This window comes from Myiozetetes cayanensis, unplaced genomic scaffold, assembly GCF_022539395.1.
Source record: "Myiozetetes cayanensis isolate MyiCay16 unplaced genomic scaffold, myiCay2020 scf18, whole genome shotgun sequence".
In the NCBI taxonomy this organism is placed as follows: Eukaryota; Metazoa; Chordata; class Aves; order Passeriformes; family Tyrannidae; genus Myiozetetes; species Myiozetetes cayanensis.
In genome coordinates, this window is record NW_026087389.1 from 13,759,254 (window position 1) to 13,782,799 (window position 23,546).

Consider the following 23,546-nt stretch of genomic DNA (forward strand, 5'->3'; position numbering starts at 1 on the left):
AAAAAGGCACGTTTTGCTGCTTCCTCCCACGCCGGAGCGCCGCAGCGAGTCACTATCCGAGAGATTCCGACTAGCGAAGGCTTATGAATGAAAAGAAATGCAGCATAAGTAAATCAATGCGGGCTGACTCCAGCCTATGAATAAATTATTAATTTGTGCTCATAGAAGAATCCTCTTGATATAGCAAATATAGGATTACAAGCTCCTCCACTGAGAGCGCAGTGTGGGGAGCCGAAGGGATTGGTCCAGGTATTTTTGTTGTTGCGTTTTAAAATCTACCGTCCCTCCTTTTGCTTTTATTCTTCTCCCTCTGCTTTTTTCTCACCTTCTTCTCCACTAAATGCACAGATTTAAAATAGCAATGAACTTTAATGTAAATAAGTGTGGCAAGACCTGAAGATGATCTGAGCGTGGGCTGAGTCATCCTTGCATCATACAATATAGCTCCAGTGTCCGCTCCAGAATTCTAGTTTCTTCCCTCCGTAGTTAGAATTAACACCTCTAAATATTCACTCTGCCTTTCTATATCGTTCTTGTCTTGTTTAACATTTTCTGTCTTGGAGCTCAAAATGTAGTACCTGTATTTTTTCCTACATTAGCATTTCTAAGAGCATTGAACAGTTTGCTTTAAATATCAAAACCTCTATTCAACACCTGGCTGACAAAAGCGTTCTCATTTCTCAGAAGACACTAGGAGTTTAAAGAAGAAAAGACTATCTTACAGGAACTGTATAGAGCAGAGTAGCACAGTACCCTGCAACTTTTACCACCCACCGACCATCCCCACCAGGAACAGTAAATAGATCATATTTCTCTCTGTACTATCACCTTCATACGAAGGCAATACAGAAAATTTTGTTAAAAGTGATATTTATTTTGTGTATTACTCAATCTTGAAAGATTTGTTATCTGCGCTGTTACTGAGGATTTTCTCAGCAGTGTTTTAAACATGCCACCAGGTGTTCAGCTTACCTACAGGCAGAAATGTAAAAATGCACATGGCTGACTAACAGTATATAATAAATTATGGGCCCCTTTGAATGTATTATATAAACAACAGTATCTTCTCAAGCTAAGAATGAAGCAGGAATGGTGGATTGCCTCAATGCTTGTGCTGTTTAGCTCTTTTAATGTGCTAAACAATGACAAGAAAGAAATTCTAAGGCTCATTTTGAGAGATTCAAACTCTTTTTACATTAACACAGATCCTTATCTGCTTCAAATCAATCCAGTGCCCTGGTGACAAGTAACAGCTTCATTTTTCAAAGAACCACTGGAAGTCCTCAAAACTTTTTGAAAGCACATACAGTGTGCCTGCATTCAACAGACCTGAGAAATTTAACATGTATTAAACCCTCCACTAATCATTGGTCTAGAAAAGGTGATAAAGTCACTTACCAGACCTTGACTTTATTTACATCTATCACATATTCAATATGACAGCAGATCTACAATTTATTCATTTGGTGTGTGTGTAGCTGGACATTCACATCTGTTTAATACAGAAATCCTGTATCTATTATTGCTAGTCTAAGTAAAAAAATTCACTTGAAAAAGAAATTTTTGCTTGACAGCATAAGCATGTCCACCTTCTTTTGTGCTAACAAATGTTTGTGTGCACTATACCATCGAGTGCTTTCAGCATCTTTCATTAATGCACAGTGGTTATGCCAGTGCAGCAAATCAGTTCTTCTCGATAATGCAGTGAATGGAAAACAAGGCTGTACCATAACACACACAAACCACTGGAAATGACACCACACTCTGTCACACTGTTGCATCCTGGCCTGACCACTACTGACTGTTCCTGGTATGCAGATCACTGCAGTCTTGACAGACAGTTCAAAATTATTGTCAGCATTTCCCCCACACCGTTCTCACCGGGATGCAGAAACTTTCCCTAAGTGAGTTTTCATAAGGAAGAACCAAGGAAAACATAGAAAAAATAAATGGTAAGTTCTGCTGAAGGGTTTGAATCCTTTATACTGGGGATAGAGCAACCTTGGTACAGCCTTGTGAGGTCCAGGAGCAAAAGCAGCAGAAAGCAAAGTTTCAAAGCAGCATAGTGATGAATTTCTCTTTTGGAAGTAAAGCAGCATTTCTATCATGACCTTATGCTGTTAAATAACTGTTAAATCTGGAATTATGGCTGATCCCATTAAAAAAATGTAGGTAGAGATAACTGGCCAGAGAAGGAAAGTGTTTACGCTCAAAGCAAATTTACATTCTGAAACCAAAGTGCATCTTAGCAGTAAGTTCAGGTAAATTAGTTAAGTGCCAGTGGTCTCAGAAGCAGAGCTCCCCATGTAAGTGTAAGAAGTTGGATTGCCCTGCTCCTGGTTCCCCATTTTTAAGGGATAAAGATGGCATCTAATTTCCTACTGTCTTTGATGATCAAGCATAATGGTGCATTTTAGTGTCTCACAGATAATGAAAGAAGCTGTTTTCCCCTTGAAAGCAGAAATAAAATTTGGACATATGAATCAACGTTGTAATAGAAAGTCACAGATATGGTCAGAGAAACCTGATGAATTCCCAAAGGTTTTTCAGAGGATGGTATTTGGGAAAATAACCAAGGGATTAGGTGTGGAGGGGGAAGGGGAAACAAAAAAACAAACAAACAAAAAAATCAAACAAATCAATCCACCCCAAACACCAGAAAATACCCACAAACAAACAAAAATTCCAGGTCAAGGGCAAGGGGTAATATGAGACACAAAGTCTGTGACACAAAGGTTGAAGTAGGGAACATAGACCTAGGGAAATGCACATAGTAACTACCTGATGAATTAATCCCGTTGTTCTTTCCTCTGCCTACCTCAGATATATTGACACTTTTAAAAGAGTGCAGAAGCAGGGGCACATTTGCATGATCAGAGCATACTTTGAGGTGTGTGATTAGACACGTATCAAGCCCTAATAAAAGTCAGTCGAGAGGCACAGAGAGAAAAGAACATATGGTGAAGGGGAGAAGAGTAGGAAGAAATTATATAATTAACACAAATGTTTATTGTATTTCTTTTTTCAGATGCTTATCTACAATGATTTCTAAACAGAAGTAATAAACGCAGAAAGCTAAAGTACTAAAAGCCTTGCTGAGGATGGAAGCCACCTCTACTGGAAATTAATTTTTTAAAAAGAACACAAGAAAGGAAATACGTCAGTTTATCTCTATTCCATATATGTTAGAAGACTCAGTTACTGCAAAAATAGAAGAGTTCTAACTACTCACGGGGCTGCCTCCAGCTGGCGGCCGGTCACCAGTGGTGTCCCCCAGGGATCAGTGCTGGGCCCAGTCCTGTTTAACATCTTTATCGATGACCTAGATGAGGGGATTGAGTCCATCATCAGCAAATTTGCTGATGACACCAAGTTGGGAGGGAGTGTCAACCTACCAGAAGGCAGGAGGGCTCTGCAGAGGGACCTGGACAGGCTGGAGAGTTGGGCTGGCTCCAATGGAATGAAGTTCAACAAGGCCAAGTGCCGGGTCCTGCACTTTGGCCACAACAACCCCCTGCAGCGCTACAGGCTGGGGACAGAGTGGTTGGAGAGCAGCCAGGTGGAAAGGGACCTGGGGGTGCTGATTGACAGGAAGCTGAACATGAGCCAGCAGTGTGCCCAGGTGGCCAAGAAGGCCAATGGCATCCTGGCCTGCATCAAGAACAGTGTGGCCAGCAGGAGCAGGGAAGTGATCCTTCCCCTGTACTCTGCGTTGGTGAGGCCGCACCTTGAGTATTGTGTTCAGCTCTGGGCCCCTCAGTTCAGGAAGGATATTGAGGTGCTGGAGCGGGTCCAGAGAAGAGCAACCAGGCTGGTGAAGGGACTTGAGCACAAGTCCTATGAGGAGAGGCTGAGGGAGCTGGGATTGTTTAGTCTAGAGAAGAGAAGGCTTAGAGGTGACCTCATCACTCTCTTCAACTACCTGAAGGGAAGTTATAGCCAGGTGGGGGTTGGTCTCTTCTCCCAGGCAACCAACAACAGGACAAGGGGACATGGGCTCAAGCTCTGCCAGGGGAAGTTTAGGTTAGATGTTAGGAAGAAATTCTTTACAGAGAGGGTGATCAGGCATTGGAACGGCCTGCCCAGAGAGGTGGTGGATTCACCATCCCTGGAAGTTTTTAAAAAGAGATTGGACATGACCCTTAGTGCCATGATATAGTAATTAGAGTTGGATCAGGGGTTGGACTTGATGATCTTGGAGGTCTTTTCCAACCCAATCTATTCTATGATTCTATGATTCTATACTCTGTGTGATGTGGTATTAATACTTGCTACGTACTGTATTCCTCTGCAGTTCTAAATACCAAGATTATAATCCTCAAATGTATTCTCCATAATGATTTTTTTTGGGGGGGGGGGGCAGGGAGGTGGTTAAGAGATTAAAATGGCCCTTCTCCCCCTTTCTCCTTTTCTCTCTTGAGAATACCTCTCTTCAAAAATTCTCCCTTAAAGAAAGGCACTGGGAGGGTAAAAAGGAGGAAGTGAAGGGATATAACCAGTGCATGCAATGAACAATTTAATAGAACATCCTGTATGCAACTTTCCCTTACTTCACTGCAAATATAATGTTTCACCGTGCACTTACACATGGAAAACGGAAACAGGAGAAGTAGAGGGATAACAAAAATCATCTCAGCTTTGCAAAGCTTGAGATTGTCAGATGAAAGGCAAAAGCTGAAGGTTCTGAATTTATTATTTGGAAACAACCCAGCGGTGGAAGGATTCATCAAGCAGTGTTTGCATGCTGTGAGAACACAGGCTTACTTGTTTCGAGCGATCTGTACATCTGAGAAAGAGACTGTACATTAGGCCTATTCTATAGAGACTTCACATCTGTACACATATTCTTAGAATTTATGAAGGTCCCATGTGTATAAATCTAAGTGTTTCACTGGTGTGGAAATGCCTACTTATTGACCGATTCCAACCCACTTACGACAAAGATTGAGGTCAAGTAGCATTACTCACTGGATTAAATGAACACAATTCCACATAATGGGCATGAGCTATTGTCTTGTGGAAATAAAAATGCTACAAAAATTCTAAACCACATCAGTATTTTGTATGCAACTTTACAATATTATCATCTTGTTTGTATATACTGTTCAGGTTAATATTTCATTCATGAGAATATTAAGGGTGTATATGACCTACGTTTCTGAAGGTTTTTAAAAATACTGTGTGCACTCAGAATTGGGAGGATGTGAGTGCAGCATTTTAGGTTACTGTCACGTTATCTTTAGCACACTTCAACACCAAATAAACCTCACAGTTTGCCATAAACCCCCAAGGAACCCGTGGTTAATTTAGCTTCTACAAAGCCTACGATCAGCTGGCTTTCACATCTCCACAAGGAGTTAAAATGCAAAAGAGCAAAGCATTATCACATCCCAGCCTATGAGAGCTCACACTGCATGGCAAGCTAGAATGCTTTAAGCTAATTATGTTTATAGCTAACCAAATCCAATTTCAGCAGTCCACTGTAGCTCTAGTCTGTTAGTGCCATTTTACATAAGCTTCATTTATTTTGAATTTTCAACTATTAAGACAAAGTCTGCATTTGGTTTCTTTTGAGTGTTTCATGCTAGGAAATGAACTCTTCTCTAAGCAAATAAATTACCTTTTTACTACCAAAGTTAGTACTAGGTTGCAAATGTTAATGCTTTCAAATGCATTCAAAATCCTTGAAAACTGAAGATAGGACTTAAAAATGAGAAACTGTAATTAAGAGCTCTAATATAATGACAGAACGCTATGGAAACAAGCCTACCTAGCATTCTTTCCCTGATGATAAAAAATGAAGACTAGAGGTCACAACATATTTAAGTGCTAATCTATTCCTGTCTACACACTAGAATGAGCCACTAGATACATTTATAATGGTCTGCAAATGTTCATTCAAACCATGTAAATTCCTCAGAGGCACTTTAAGGAACCCTTATCAAAGCCCTAAGTGCAGACTTCAAAGTTTAGGAAACACATTGCTTTTACTTCAGACCTTGGCATGATTAGTGACACGTAAATACTGGGTACCAAAAGCGATGTTATTGAGGGGTCAGGAAGGAGAAGTTGTCCCTGAGCAGCCACTTTCTGAAGAGTGCCTTTAGCAGCGGGAGATGAAGTGTCATCTATTGACCCACTGTCATCAGGGAGGTTAAGCTTCCAACCACTCAGCTGAAAGCAACCTGCAAACTTTAGACCAGCATTTAATTATTTTCAAAATAACATCCTTATAGCCAAGTTGAAAAATACAACGTGGCCTTTGATCCAAGAAACAGTGCTATGCTGAGTAATTACATAAAGCCATAAGCTACTTCAGAGGCCTATAATTCTGTCACTCCCCAGTTAATTCCTGCATCACAAGTACAAATTTTGTGGCGGGAACGTGACTTTCATGAAGTCCTGAATATCAGATCAAGAAACTGGCAGCGTAGTCAACAGAGTGCTACTTATTGATGTTACTGAAAATTCATTTTGTATGATTCTATGGCAGCAGTTGCCAACCTGTGATCCACCTCCACTCTATCGCTTTGTTGAGCCTTGTTCATTTATTGTGAACATTGACTGATCCTAAAAATCAAAGTCATCTCAAAAGACTACTGGAAATAGCATGGATTAAAAAGTAACACATTATGGTAATGAACTCCATTAAATTGTTGCATAAAGAAAAAAAATATATATCAACATGATAAAGTGTCCTGTGAGAATATTTGACTTAAATATCTGACCACAATTGCAGAGGAAAAGCCACCAAGAATTATCAAAACACAAAGAGGTTTCATTAAGTCTAAATAATAGTAGGAAGCACTAAGCAAATTTCTTAACCTTTCTGAGTTTGAAATTGATTTAACTTCAAGAATAATGTAGGCAATTCATTAATTGTCTTAAAGTCCCAATTGCAACCTGATAAAAACTACTTACGACTTGCTACTTTATGCAAATCAAGTTTCACTTCTTCAGTGAAACTTCTTTGCATCTTTTTCCACCAGTGCAAGTGGCTACTTGTTCTAGTGATCATTAGCTGAAACCTTGCTGCTGGAGACAAATGAAACAATCTGTTATTAAGGCACTTCTGTAATACCCTTAGTCGAGGGAAAAAGTGGGCATGGGCATAATGAATGATTCCAGCACCACACAAAATAATACTCTGTCACAGGAAAAAACCAAAATACAAGGTAGTCTCTTACTCTGAGGTTTCAAATTCTGGCCTGGGTATAGTGGTCAAATTATACTTCTAATTTAATAATACAGCTTGACATTACATAGTATGGAAAGCTCATGACTTTACCTGCTGCAGAATAGTAGATTTACCAGCTGGTTGTGGATTTTTTACAATACATTAAAGCATGATTATGCCTAAAAGATGCAAAGTAAAAGCAAAATTGATACCCATAAATATACTAATAAGTGTTAGGTAAAATATTTGCCAGAGCATGCATTTCTATTTTCCAGGTTGTTAATCCATCATAGTGTCACTAATATTGCAAAAGACACACTCCAACTGCTGTGCTTATTACTTTTTAATGTATCACTCCATTTTAAACATTAATACTAACAAGTTCAGGCCATAATATAGCCATCCTTCCCCTCCGTAAAAAGAAGAGGAAAAAAAATCACCATCCACAAATGTCAGTTTATACTGTGATTCTACTTAGAAGCCCACAATACTAGATAGATTTTAGAAATATATAGAAAAAAAAAAAAGCAAAATTCAGAACCAAACTTCTTATTGAAGGATGTTATCCCATCTCAGTGTTTTGTGGTTTTGAAGGTTGGGGGTTTTGTGTGTTTCTATTTTTTGTTTGGGGGGTTTTTGTGTCATGAGAACACTTTTACTTAATCTACAGTTGGGACTAGTACATTAGATTTAGATAATGGAGTCAGTGTGACACCACCCCTTAACCCAAAGGGGATGTTTTGTTACATGTGCCATTTGTGTCTCTCAGACATTACTAGTAATTACTGCCTCCATTCAATGGAGGATGAAATTCTTATCCTTCCCCAAACTGGTATTTTTGGAATTAGGTGAGGGTTGCTGGAAAGAAAAAAGGCAACAGGGCAGCTTGTCAATGTTAACAAAAAAGGTTTAAGACATCAGACCCCAAGAGCTTCTCCTGAGCATTATACAACCTGATACATAATTTGATACTTGAAAACTAAGGCTCCCTATTTTAACTCCAATACATTTATTCCCCCACCATTTTGTTTTCCATTGCTGTGTCTCTCTATTTCCATTTCTCATCTTTATCTATTGCAAGTCCCACTTTTCCAAACCACAGAATGATACTGCCCATTTTCTCACAAAAAAAAGCCCCACATAAAATTCCCTAAATAGTTTTCCAATCACTTTGATCCCTCAATCCAATGCTTCCATCCTCCTTTATAAATGTAGTGAAGGCTATTTCACCTCAGATACCCTTCTGACTCCTGCAAACTGCTGCCCATATTCTGACTGCTGGAGAAGAGAAAAGACACTGAAATCACAGCCTGGGCTCAGTTCTGTATCAAATTACCATAAATCCAAACTGCAGAAGCTGCTCAGTCTCCAGAACAGGAGGTGCCAGAACTCCCTGAGAAGCCTTGCTCACACAGTGCACTGTGCTCCTGTGACACTTGACTCATAACCAAGGGTTAAAGCCACAAGCTCCTAAGAGCACCTATTGCCATTTGCCACCAGTGAGACCACTGACCTGCTCAGCAGTGCACTGCTAATTCACTTGGCTGTTTTTGTCACCAGAGAATCTCCACCTGAGTTGTCATCTACTTGCACTGTTTAAAATTCTCCTCCCAGGCAGCTCTCCTGGGAAACTCCTCACGTAGCTTCAAGTTTTAAAAATCTAAAGTCATATCTTTTTAGTTACAAAAGGAAAGCAATAACATGCAGGTTTTTTGTTATTAAGGAAAAGAATTAATAATTATCACTGCAACACTTCAATACACTTCTTTTAACAGTTTTGTGCTAATAGTCACACACGGAGACTCCATTACTGGGATGCTTCATACCTGCACACTTTTTACTTCATGTGCTAACCATTACACATACCTCAGCACGTTTATAGTGCAGATAATCAATCACAGTAATGATTGCAATATTATTATCTCCCACATGCAGAAAAAACAAAACCTATGAGGAGATTAAAGAACTACAAGCCATCCGTGTTTTATACATTTATATAAACATCTATAAAAAATGGTTGAATATTAGAAATCATTGGTAAGTCAGCATTCTTGAAGGGTTTTATCAAGATGCTGCACCATGCCCTTCAAAGCTGGGGTTATTCTCTCCTTTCCAGATAATGATTTTCCAAAGTACTCGGGCCCAATGCAAACACTTTTCAGTGTATCCCAAGACAGCTTCCCCATCCAAACTGTGCTTCCTATTTATGAGAAAGGAGTAATAGCTGGAATGACTAGCTCTCCTACTCTTGCATCTTCCCTGCCAAGAAGTGACTGAAACTAAGATTTAGGAAAAGACAGAAATACATAGAGAAAGAGAGAAAGTGTGCACTACCTGTCTGTCTATATAGGAGCACTGTGTCTAAGAGGTTGGTGAGAATACAGGTATGACTAAGTGCCTTGCTTTAGCCCTACACAAGTTCTTTACATCAGTGAAATCATAACTGGAAATTATGATCTTGCATTTGTTATAAAGCTAGTGGCCCCACTCTGCTCTAGTGCTTAACCAAACTAATTACTCCCAGGCAAAGAAAGCCGTAACACACAGCTGAGAAACTGCAGAGCTCTGAAAAGATAAGCTCTCCAAAAATCAAGTCCATAAAAACCTTCTAATAATTTCCCAAGACTATGTTTAAGGTTATTCTGGATATAATCAGTACATGCCCAGTCTTTAACCTACTGATGCATACAGACACTACAGTCCTTCAGCAGAGCTGAACTCGTTCATACCACCCTGGGTAACATCTGATCACACAGTCTGTTGGCAGGGAAAGGCAGCACTCACAACAGCAGACACTTCAAGGAGCACTTTTTAGAGCAGCAGCTACTGCTTCAAGAAATATGTAAGACCAGGGAACTGATGTAGTTGAAGACAACACATGTCATCTTTCTGGGCATCTTGCCTTAACTGTACTACCAAGAGAACTGGCATCATGCATTTTGAAGAATCATAGATGAAGTGACTGGGGATTTATTTAGGAAAAACTAGAGTGTCCTAATTGCCCTTATTTAACACAAAGTGGCACAATATGCACCAGCCAGCATCCTGCAACCCCCACCCCGAGACTGAAATACAGTAGTGCACTCGCAGCTCCAGAATACAAATTGCCATTGGGGAAAAGTAATAATCTCAAGGCTTGCACCATTTCACAGTCGAGTTGTTTGAAGACAGGTTAACCATTACATAAAGCAGCTGTGTTATCTGGCTTTTCCTTTCATTCATTTATAGACTTGAGCTGTTTTTCAAAGTCCGCTCAAACTATTTTCCTTATTAAAGGATTTTGTTCAGTATGCAGGGAACTGAGCTATAGCAAAAACACACAAAGGCTTCCGTTCTCCACATGTCGATATTTTAGAAACATTGGTAAATTGGAAGCCTGTTCAGGGTGTCCAGATACATTACAGCATTGGCTGGGATTCACCACGACACACAGATCTGTCTTCACAAACTTGTGCAACCTTCCTTTTCACAGAGCTGACTGACATGACTTTATTGTGCATCTTGGTGTTATCAGACAGTGTAAGGATAAAAGACACTCTCCTCTATCTGCAAAACAGAATAACCCAACAGCAATAAAAAGATACATTTTCACACATTTACTTTTTAGTGCCTAGAAACAAGGGGCATGAAATATTATTCCAAGTAGAAAAGCTTCATTAAAAAATACTGTAATATGAGAAATAAGAGTTGCCAGTTCTTTTTTTCATTTGGCTGGGTTTTTTTCTACATACTAGCATGCAAAGCTTGGGCAGAAAGCTGCCTATGCTGTGAGAAGATGGGATTTAAAACCATATTGTCAGGAAAAAAAATAATATCAGGTTAACAGGGATATCTTTTAGTTCTTTAATATTTCATTCTTAATGATCCTTCACCAACAGAAGACTTGTTCATATTTTTCACACTGGAATGCACTTCTATTATTATATTGAAATATTTGTTGTTATCTCTGTACCAGCACTAATATATACACATACAGGGAGAGAAATACTTGAAACAAACCCTATAAATTTAGGATCTAGGAAGAGGTTTCCTAAGTTTTAGTCATTTTCCTGGTACTACCACAAGCAATTGTGCCTTTAGATCTCAATTCTTCCTCTTCTCCATCACATCCTCTTAACCCTCCTATCTCTTTACCTTTGTTTCTTTTCTTTTAAACTCTACCCTGTTTACCTTCCATGATCTAGATGCCTAATAAACAGAAAAATAACACCACAGTCTATCACACCAAACAATACCTACTACTGAAAGGGAAAGGCTAAGATTTTTGTATGGTTCTCTTCAATTCACATCAAGTCAGGCTAAATCATAATAAAATGTTCTAAGTTGCAGGCTTAGAATGCTCCTTCCTGATGGACACTGTTATATTGCTTTAAAAAACAGCATTTTACATAGGAGAAAAATATTCTGCAAAATCCATTACTACTCCATGAAAGTCTCACACGAAGGTATTTACATAATGAACTGCAATTACTCACATTATATTTATCTAGTGAAGAATGAACCTATTGTGTGCAGTGGGACGTGTCTGTTCTGCACTAATACACGCACACAGTAAGTTACCTCGTGAAACAACACATCAATCACAGGTTAACACCGAGCTGCACCCGTGTAATGCCATTTCCAGTTCATTAAAGAAAACCAGCTGCAGAAGCTGCAGTTGTGCCAGACTGTCAAGGCTCAGCAAGAGGTTAGGAAGAGATGTGCACTGAGCTGGAGAGTTGTTTGTTGTGGGCAGGGAAACTCTTTGTGTTGAAAGTGCTGTGACAATGATCATCATAAGCTTTAAAGATTATGCACACACTGTAAACCTGTCTACACTGGGGCAGAGCCCTCAGCTCCTGCCTAATAGGTGTTATGCCATAGAAATAACACCACAGGGAGAGCTGGAGTAGTGATCCACCAACACAAGTACTGAAGTCACAGAACAGTGGGGTTGGAAGAGACCACCATGGGTCATCTGGTCCAACTTCCCTGCTCAAGCAGGGTCATCTTAGAACACAAAGTCCCAAAGCTGAATCCTGCCAGGAGAAATTCTTCTCTTTGCTGACACCACAAACCTGCATATGTAGTTTAAAATTTAATGAAAATTTGACAGAGAAAAAGTCTGCTCTAGTTAGTCAGTTTGGAGTTCACAGGCTAAGTGAGGCTGGATGAGCTGTTAGTAAGTATGCCACATTCAAGAATGTATATAAAATCAGCCAGCAAGCTGGGCCCTGATTTCTGGATTAGAACGAATTTGATCAATTTTTGCACATATGTGAACTCTCAGAGTTAGGTATGTGTAGTCTTACTGTATCTTGGACTTGTAGTCATACATTTGTACGTAAGGTATTATTCACTGGGAGTGCTTGCAGATCAGATGTAGTTCCTTCTGTACCTCACCTCTGAGCCTTTCTCCTCAAAATTAAATATTAGGAGACCACTTAACCCCTTCATTTTACTTGTCAGAATTAGAATGTTCCTAAGTGCTCCAATACAACAGTAATCAAGCCCCTGCTAAACTGATAAGCAAGAACCAGATATGCTTAGACCTTCTGTAACATTTCTTAATTCCAGTCTTCCCTATTAACAAAGTCCATCTTTTAGGACTGATTTTCTTTTATGATGGTGTTTTAAAATGGCATGATCTTTGCATGGTAACTGTGTGGGTTGCAGCAGGTCTCCACACAAAGACTGGTGTCCTGTTAATGTGACAGTTTCTCTCCTTACATTTCCTTTAATAACTATATTCAACTGCTGCTACAGAATTTCACAGCATTAAGACCCAGTCCACTTCAGAGGCACGATATGGGGGGGATAGAGGAGGGGACAAGAGACATATACATGTTGAGCACATGTTCTAGTCCAAAGCAAAATGGAGTTCAAGCAGCTGTAACCAGGGATTTTTAAACTCAGAAACTTATGGTGTTAGTTCTATGCAAACATGTTTCAGCCACAACCAAAACTAAAATACAAAGGTATCACTGCAGTAACAGCCTGAAGTATTCTAAAGTATTTTGACAACAGACATTTGAATTAACTGAGCTGAAGAAATGGATCCTGAGAGGAACAGCAGAGTACATGATTAAGACTGAGCAGCAAAAAGCTTAGTTATAAATAATAATTATATATTTTTAAAACCTCACCAAACCCAAGAAGCAGATCTTGTTTCAGGTATTATGTCCATAATTACAAAGGTGAAGGACACAATTCTGGTTGAAACAAGCAAATGCAAAAGATACAGAACTCACCCCTCAAGGGGCAGGTCTGTGGAGCCTGAGGAGATGCTACTGTAGAAGTCAATTAATGGTGCTAATAGCTCAGTTTTCCTTTTTGCCTAAAATAGCATTAGTACTCTTTCAGAAGTTTAAGTTCATGCCTGACATGTTCTAGTCTATCCCAATAATTCCTTCCCAGCTCCCAAGCCATGCCTTTAGTGGAGGCTAATGTGAAAAGAAGACTTTCAGTAACTTAAACTTTCAAAATGTTCCCTTTGCTCTGTACAGTCTGGTTCTTTCAATTACTGTTTATGTACACACTGATATAGTGTAATTCTAAAATTTGATTATTTCAGTTGTTTACAACTCATTGAACTGTGCAAGCAGAGAAACTCAAAAACAAGGTTTAAAACAAAAACAATCCACTGCTAACACATCTTAGAAAATGATGGGGGGCGGGTACGATGGGGGAAGTGTCAGTGCATCGTGTCTCACAGTACTGTTGGCAGGTCTGCCTGCCATCCATCAGAAAAGAGAACACTATTGCCAGCAAAAACATTTTTTTCACCCCTGTGATCCTGATCACCAGGGCCATGTTGTACCTGAGTTCTCTGCAACAGCAAAACATTGTGTCACAAAAATGAAGCAGCTGAACTGCACTGTGTCACATACAAACCCCAGAGAGTATACATTTGCAGACACAAAAAGTAAGTTGTTATGGGACAGTAAGATACAATAAGCCATTCTTTGCAGCTTTATAAAATATTTAAGTCTGCATTTTGACTATGCAGGGAACTAGAACACAACAGTAAGAACAAGAACTAAGTTGGGTTCTGTTGTTTGCTTTTAACAACCAGAATTAAGAATTGGACTAGAGTTAAAGTGAAATTACTGCACATGGGACTAAGAGCCAGAACTAATTCATTACTACGGATCTCAAATAACACTATGACAAAATATAGGAGGAATTATTCATTGAATGTATACAGAGTGGCACATGAAAGCTGGGCACAAAAAGAAACTGCAGGCAGATATGTACTCTCAGGATCAGCAGGTGGCATTAGCAGAGCATATTTAACTTGTTTCTTAGTTGAAGCCTTAGGTTACTTTAAAAAAAAAAAAAAAAAAAAACACAACTTGGCGACTCTGAGTTAATTAAATTGTAAAGTGGCAAACAGTGATACTTGTAATGGTTATGTGCTCATAGGCAGCGAATCAAATGTGTCAGTCTCTAAGGAGCAGGCTAGTAAACTTCAGATCAAGAAAACCCTGGTCAGAAACACACTGTGCTTTCCAGTTTTGACAACTGAGTCCCTTAGGGAAGGAATTATTCTCAAGTGAGATTGGAGAAAACACAAAATAACCTCTCAGCTGATGTTAAATATGTGAACCAGGAGTATCAGTGCCAGTTCAATACACAGATAGTTAGGGTAAACATGTTGTTGTGTAAGCAGGAGTTCACAGTATCAGTAAAAAAGAAATATTATTTAAAAGTTGCAAGGTTTTGAAGCCACCAACTGAAAAGGTCTTTACTGCTGGAAAACTTGCAGTGAAAAGGTACAAATCTAAGCAAAACAGCTATCTGATTCTCTTCACCGATTTCAGCTTTTATTTTGTGCCCTGTCACTATAATTGTTCTGTGATTATTAAGATTTCACTGCAGTCACCCAGGACATGTTTAGGAAGACAACTTAGTCTTTCCTCAAATTACCTGTGATTTATTTCAAGCTCTTCAAGACTCAAAAGAAAAATGCATGCTTTGTAGCAGATGTTTTCACACCTACTCTCAGAGTCAATTAGAGAAAGGAATTGCTATACAATGTATGTGCCAGTAGGACAACCCAGTTAAACACAAGCAGTGCAGTCACATCCATGCACATTTGTGTTCCAGCAAGCACCTGTCCTACTGCACAGTAGGTCTAGTAATGCCTCAAGAGAACAGTAGCACACAGTCCTCAGGAGGTCACCACATCCTGTTCCATGACCATCACCCCTCCCCCCCATTATGGAAAAAAAAGAAAAAAAAAATTTACATATGAGCCCTTTGGGAAAGGGCATTCAGGTCTCCTGGATACGAATTCGCCCATTAAACATCACTGTCTCAGTGCCAAGTGCCCATCTGTGCTCCAGGCTGGCTTAGGGAGCCAGGCACTGAGAGCTCAACCCTTCCACAGCAAACCTCCAGTGCACACACAGCCTTTCCTTCAAAATGAAGGAAAGTGTATCAGTGCAGCAGTTCTCAGGATCAAGTAATAACACCTAAACTTCACTTAAATGCTTCCTGCCAAGGTAGGCCCACATCATTGTCTGCCTCAGCACACTGCACAAGACATGGTCAAAGCCTTATTTTTTACTAAGCCAACTATATTGTTCCTACCAGATTTCCTTCTTCACAGATCCAGGATTGGTTTTTAACCCTTGGATCCATCAGTGATCTTTTGGTGCAATATTCTTCTCTGCTTCTCCTGTGTGCTACTTAACTTCTGTATCAAATAATCTGCCCTTCACCTCCACTCTCTGTTTTCTGTTGTATTTCACGTTTTTCCTTTTTCTGATGAGATGATGAATTCAGAGAATACATGTGAAAATAAAACAGAGTTTCGAAAAAGCTTTGATCTGTTATCATTTGCATGCTCCTCCCCATTTCACTCTGTTTCAGGTCTTTTCTGTTTACTATAGCTACTAAAAAACCCAACCCACAAACCACCACATAGCACACAGAGTTCCTTACAGATTATTTAACTAACAAGCTGTTAGTTTCTCATGGTATATTGGAAAAATTCCTCCTAAAGTATAAAACATAAAATCCATAATGATCAAGCCAAAGGGGCAGGAGTACAGACTATTTGACACCACCTTGGTTTGGTTTCAAGGATATATAGACAGTTTGGCTTTTATTTGGTTATACACACATATTTCCACATATAATGTTCATTCCAAATGTTATGGTTTTGTGGACTTTGATTAAGCTTTAATAAAACTATATAATGACAGAAGTTCTCTTAAAAACTCCAAACCAGAACTATAAACTGTGGCTTCATGTTAATAGAAGCTGCTAATCAAAGGATACTCAAAAGGATCTGCATCTACTGTATCACATAATCCATTTGTATTTCTGAATCCTGCCTCAACATTCCCCTTGCTTTAGTAATAAAAACAGATTGCATTATGTAAGTAATAAAGGTAGAGAAAAGCCCTAGTCTCATAGTAGATGAGACAAGCTTTTGTACAAGACAGTACATATTTATTGAAAACACACTTTGAACAGGACTAAATGACTTTACCCAGACTCCCACATTTTCACAGAACTGGAATACAATTTAATCATTTAACTGTCTCCATGGTAAAGTACTCAAGCAAGGCAATGCTTCAAACACTACAGAGAGACCCAGAAGAAATTGAAAACAAAATACAACAAGAATCTGTGCTAATTTCAATAAAGAATCTTTTGCAATTAAGGAAATATCTCCCTAACAAAGAGAGGCTGGGAGGCAATAGGGAGAGGCACAAGTAGCTGGGAGGGGACACAGCCAGGACAGATGACCCCAACTGGCCCAAGGGATATTCCAGACCACTTGAGAACTGGTTGAACATCACTCAACAGGTAGTGAGCAACTACACTGGGCATCAGTTGTTTTGTATACTCTAATTATTAGCCAGTGGCTGTGTGGTGCTCAGTTGCTGACTGGAGTTAAACCATGTCAAAAACCTTCAAGGCTGGCTAATTTTTACCACTCCCACATTATTTTTAATGGCTTCTTCCTCGCTTCCATCAGCAATTTGTTTCACTGTTAAATCACTGTTGCATCCCACCCATTCATAGACATTAACAATAAAATTTTTAGATGGACTTTAGTCCTCATGAATAAACCACTTATTCTACTAGAAACAAGCAGGCCAGGTGATAGCACATCTGAATGGGAAACAGAAGTGGTGGGACAGAATTTAAACAACTTAACAAGTGAATGGTGTAGGGCCAATAAGATGGTAACAGATGCTTAACAGCAGCTCACTTGAAGACCTCATCCCCCAAGAGATGCTCAATTTATCTGTCTATATACGTAGATTATTATTTTGTTATTCTCTCAGCAAAAGAGCTTAAAACAAATACATGTGATAGTACAGACACCACTGAGGGACTAAAGCTTTAAGCCCTCAACAAGCAAGTAAGCAGCAGCTTCAGGACTTTCTCTTAGGTTAGCAAGCTTGCTGCTTCAGCCCCACCCCCTTGCTTTTTCTGCTTTTTATTTCTTCTGAGGAGCAATGGCCAAGGTTGCTTGGCAGAGTGTTCTGGAGAGTGTCATCCAGAACATCAATCAACGTCATCATAAAGGTCACAGTCACCACATGCCAAGGCCCAGAAATTTTCCATTTCTCTGATAAGCCTCTTTCACATCCCAGAAAAGAGTAACAGAAGAAGCAAAGAGAAGGTGTCTGCCAAAACTTCTCAAAATTTTCTTTAAGTGCTCCCTCAGCTGTTCCTTACCACTCTGTGTAACTAAAGAAAAATAAAAACCCAGCCCTGCACCAGAGCAACAAAATCTCACAGCAGTCACCTAATGACTCTTAGTCCCCAAACACAACTGAGAGCATCTATAGTAAGATCAAGTACAGAAACCATTTTGAGAAACCCTCAACAGAGGAAAGGACAACAGAGTTAAGTAAAAAGGTTTAGGAGTTACCTCTTCATCAGCTACAGTTTCAAATACTCACTACCTTATATTCAGACAACATTGTGGGTGCTTGGCACTTTTACTCTCATTGCAGATTTTCTATTCCAGTCTCTGCTGGCCAAAATACAGAAAGTGGACATACACAATAAGCCCACCTGATCATGACCTTTCTGGTTCTGGATAGACAGGACAGGACAGTGTATTTGAAGTTTCCAGCAAATTAATAAAACCTAGATTGAAGTATATTTTGGCTGAACGTTACAATTAAGTTTAGATGAACATTTCTGAATATACCCTAATTATTTTTTGTTGAAGAAAAAAATAATGCAAATAGTATCCCAGAAAAGAAGACTCGTGGAGACGACAACAGCAGAAAAGTGTCTGAGGCCTTAAGGTACACACTCCTATCGTGACCAAAATGAAGACCTACTTCTTACTCAGAGAAGCAGCACATAGCCTAGACAAGTAACATGCAGAAGGATCCAGAGCTGCTGATTGTGTTACCAAAGGTAAAAATAAATGTAAAATCAGAAATCACTTTTATGAGTCTTTATATCCCATGAAATCAAAAGCATGGAAAAGGATCCTTTTTACTATTTCAATTAACAGTATTTGGTGATATCACACTGTTCGAAAGCAAAACATCCTGCAAGTCTTGCAAAGCATGTACAGAAGTATGTGAATAAAACAGATAGTCTGTGTACCTGAATTCACCATGAAAATACTAGTTCTATTTTCAGGGGGTTTTAGCTTTTTCAGACCAGATTCTGAAATGTTGTTGAAGCACCTAAAAATAGAGTTAGACATCTGCTAGAATTTTCAAAAGCATCTAGCACTTCAGATGCCTGACGTGGTGAGAACTGATTACAATTGCTTTCCACTCAAAACCAGTAGCCAGCATTTCCCACCCAACAGAGTAATAATTTTTATTCAATTTATCGTGTTACATAAAAACAGTAAGAGGCTGTAAAGTCAATATCCATTTCCAAAACAATACACTGGTATCAAGGAAAGTGTTTTGTATGTTCCAGACAAATCTGAACAGCCCTAACCACAAACTGTACCAGCCAAGACTTTGTGCATGTCCTGTGCATCCTGGACCCACATGATGCAGAAAAAGACAATTATTCAGTCTTATGTCTTTCAGATAAGTAACTTTGAGTTGGCACATGAGGTGCTTCCAGAGCATGTGCTGACAGAATAATGAGCTTACTTTTCAGGGAGTCAAATTTTTATGTTAACAGGACTTAACTCCGAGAAAGTGTTGAAGACTTGATCCTTGATTTTATACTTAAATGTTGATTGCAAGATGTACCAATCATGCTTAGTTTTAGCTAAAAATTAACTGGTTTGTGGAAAAAAATGTTTATCATAATTCAAGAAACATATCTTATACAAGCTCTATTATTTTACTTTTTTAATCAGTGTTTTATTGTTTGGCACAAAAACATGTCTTTGCTACTGAACCTCATGGGGTCTTCTTTTGTTTCCTACCATGCCATCATATACACTAGAAATGCTCCCTAAATGGGAAAATTATTCTATATGTTCCCACTATAGGCTTTTTTTGTATTCTATTGTTTTCCAAAACAGCTGTCACTGATCACTATCAGATACTGGTAGTGGAGCAGAAGCAGCACTGCTCCAGTCTGAGATGACAATTTTAAGGTCAGCATTTTCACTAAAGGGAGTGAGTAAAATGAGATTGAAATACCAGACAGCATTACACCAACCTGTACAGAAGAGATGCATCCAACTCAATTATTTATTGCAGCCTTACAATAAAGATTACAAGAAAGCAATTGTGCCTAGTGTTGATTACGCATTAAAAATATTTTTGCCTTTCTGTTTCTTTGAATCTTTAAAAGCATTTGCTACTGTTCTCTTTTTCCCCCTTTTCTACCCTCTTTATGGAAGACTAAAAGAAGGTTAGAGAAACGAAGTCTCAAAATAGAAAAAGCAGACCTTGAATGCTCTAGTATTACTTGGAAAATGGAGTGTCGTATTCTGCTACAGGAGATAGCACTTCAAATTTGAAAGGTCAGCTGCAAAGCTTGGCTTCAAAAGCAACTCACAATCATAACATCAGAGAATAGAAATAACTCTTCCTGGGCCAGAAACAAGTACAGAATCCTGGAGATGGTTGTTTTCAGGCAAAATTGATGACAAAGCCAAATAACCTCTTGCTGCAATCCTGCCCATCTTTAGTGAGACAGTATAAAGTCCCATTTCCCTGGAGACAGCAAGAACTAAGCAACAGGAAGCATTTTCCCTGCTCAGTGCCCTGCTTCTTTCACAGCAGCTCTGTGCATTCACACACCCTGCACTGACACCTCTCCTCTGACAGCTGCCAGCTCCTAAAACCACTCAGCACAAATGGGTTCCTCTACCAACCAATTTCAGTTGTTATTCTTCCTACACCCCATCCGTCCTCAAAGTCCTCAATTGTTTTATGCATATCATAAATGGTAAGTAGAGGATCCAAAACACCAGCCAGATGTTCAATTCCATTCTCCCCACAGTTGTTCACGGTAAACCTTAGCTCAAATTTGGTGGCAGATATGGAAAGTGTAGCATTTTCTTCAATGAACTACAGACTGTAGTTCTGTTAGACTTTTTTTTTTCCTTCCCCAGTAGGAGCTATTCATAAAAAATTCACAGTGTATTTAGACAAATGTTTATATTTATCTAATGTAATGTTTGTTTATACTGGGAATAAGCCTCGTACAGTCAACAGCCCTTACTCTTTGCAGAGTAATGCTGAATCTATCACCACTCACCTAGTGCTGGTTCGATAACTACCACTGATTTATTAACATTCTACCACCAAAATGTAATACAAAGGAAATGGGCAGACCTACAATGACTGAAAATTATTCTGTATTACGATACAGTCTGCTGAAGCCAATAAACATCTTCAGTGGTATTTGCCAACAGGATAACCTTACTCTGCAAAGCCACACATATTTCCCTCCCCCCTCCTTTCTCATGTTGTTTCATTTGATGGAAGGATCAAAGCATCAAGTCATTTTTTTCACCCCAACTCAATCAGGAAAGTAACTCTTTGAAGTGATGTTTTTTCTTTCTTCCTTATTTTTCCTTTTTATTCCCCCCTCTTCATTAGGAAGAGTCTTTCCGAAAACAGTCTGACATTCTGAAGTTTCAGAATATTAATTCTACCACAGGTATGACACATCTCCAAAAGCAATGCTCTGATGGCTTATTTATGGGCTTTAGTCTTTCTTTTCACTTAAGAAGAGACCTTGAATATGTTTTCATATGTCCAACATATATTTAGAAACTCTAAAGGCAGCATCTATTCATCAAAAACATGAAAACTAAAGACAAGAGTTCAAATAAATCTGAAAAGCCATTTGTGGTTGCAGCTTAAGGTTGACATGGAAAGAAGTATATCAAAATGCCTCCATTAATAATTGCCTCACTAGGACTGCAAAGTTGAAAGCCTGTTACTAACGTTCTTTTCTCTAATGGGAATTCAAACTACTGTGTATAAGAAGGTGAATAAGAAGAGATGAAGGAAAAAAAGCAAATTCAAAATGATTTAATTTCAGAAGTCAAGAAACATGGCACTTTGTTCAGCAACACAAAAGAAGCCCCATAATTTTCTCCTGACCCTTGATAACACAAAGCAGAAATCATCCAAAGCAGTAGGAGCCAGAAAATTCAGCAATCACTGACAATCTGCACCATTAGAAAAAGCTTAGTGACTCACTGGATTGTTAATGTGTGCTTGCCACTCAAAGTTTAACATATTTCAGCACCCTCATTACAACGAACATTAAGAGAAACAAACACAAATCTGTACTTTTCATTTGTAGTCTGGTCATATTTTGAAACTCTTTTCTTAATTTTAAATAGGACTACTAAACCAAAAAGCTACTAGAGGACACTAAACTGAGAATTAGCGAACACTGGTCAGATGACATGTCAGTAACAAAACCAAAAAAAAAGGAGCAGGGAAAGGCAAAAACAGGCAGCAGAACTCACAGCCTTCCCACCTGAATAATACCTGAAGCAGGACAGACTTCTGGTTGTTACAGACCAACTGCACAACACAACAGCCTCCATTTCTCCATCCAAATGATGGTTTAGTGTGCCCTTTTTGAGCAAGGAGAATTGGTTGAGATTTATCCTTAATTGTTCCACTGAAGAAACATCAAAATAAGCAGCTTCTCCAATCATTCAAAAGGACATTGAAGCTACTGAGTTTTCAAAATAGAAACTTTAATTGAAAATACAATCTAATTTATTTTAACAGCACTAATTACATTCCTAGAGAACTCAGAGGGGGAAATATCACAGATATCTTAGTCAGGCAGAAATTCTTATCACCAGCTTGAAAACTTCAAAACTGAGGTCTACAATTCGCATAAAACCAGAACTAGAGTTTAAGAGCAAGGACCCAAAACCTGGGAATGCAAGACATACAACTGGTGCTGCTCTCCCAAAACACAAACCTGCACTTTATTTCCCCCCATTTTTACTTTTTCATAGCTCCAAAAAGACTCTTCAGGTCTGCAGTGGAATTACTAATTTAAGTGTGGTTAACTCGCAGTTCAAATTAAAGACAGCACTGATAAAAATTACTGGGTTCATTCAGTTTTCAACTGCAGTAGTCTTGGAAAATAGAAAAAGCAAACTGTATTCAAAATTCAGACCCCTTTAATCTGGGAAGAATCCCTACAGAGTACAAGACAAAGGCAGGGATAAGAGAAACTCGAAACTGCTGTTGGAAGAGAAAAAACAAGGTAAGCATCCAATTCCCTTGGCTTCATTTTCTGTGTAAGTAATGGACAAAACAGATCCACTTGGGTAACCTTGACACCACAGCTCTTTACACTGTGTTTGAGTTAGCTGAGTTTTCTTTTCAGATTACCACCCTCAAGATGCAGGAATTTAAAAGCAGTTCTTCAATAACAATGTTTTTCCTTTTTCACAGGGCAGATACAAAATACCGTGACTCAGTACCTCCAGCCCAAAACCTGATGCTAATGGAAAATCTATCTGATTTAAACTGTTAATTCAGCTGCATAAGGGAGGTCAGAAGGTGCTGGCTCTTGTTTTAATATTGCCTGCACACTGAACACAGAAATCAGCGATGCATTTCAGGATTTCATCCAGTTTCCCTTAAAGCTTTGCTGTAGACCTCAAATGAACTGGTAATGTTTGGAACAGCACCTATTCCTGTCAAAGAACAGATAGCTATTTATAGTACAAGTGTCCTACAAACAACAGAAAGTTTATATAGAGCATTTTTATATAATATATGCAAAACAGAAAATGTATAGATAACGTTAGTTCTGCTGTTATTTTTGTGAGTTACAGCAAGACAAGGACTTGAAAATACAGACAGGTTTTGAGAGGTCAAGTGTGAGCAAGTGATATCTCCAGAAGCTGTTACTCTAGAAATAGGTGTGTTATATCAGGCAAACAAGCTCTTCACGATGCTAACTGAGGCAGAACAGGTGAAAATACTTA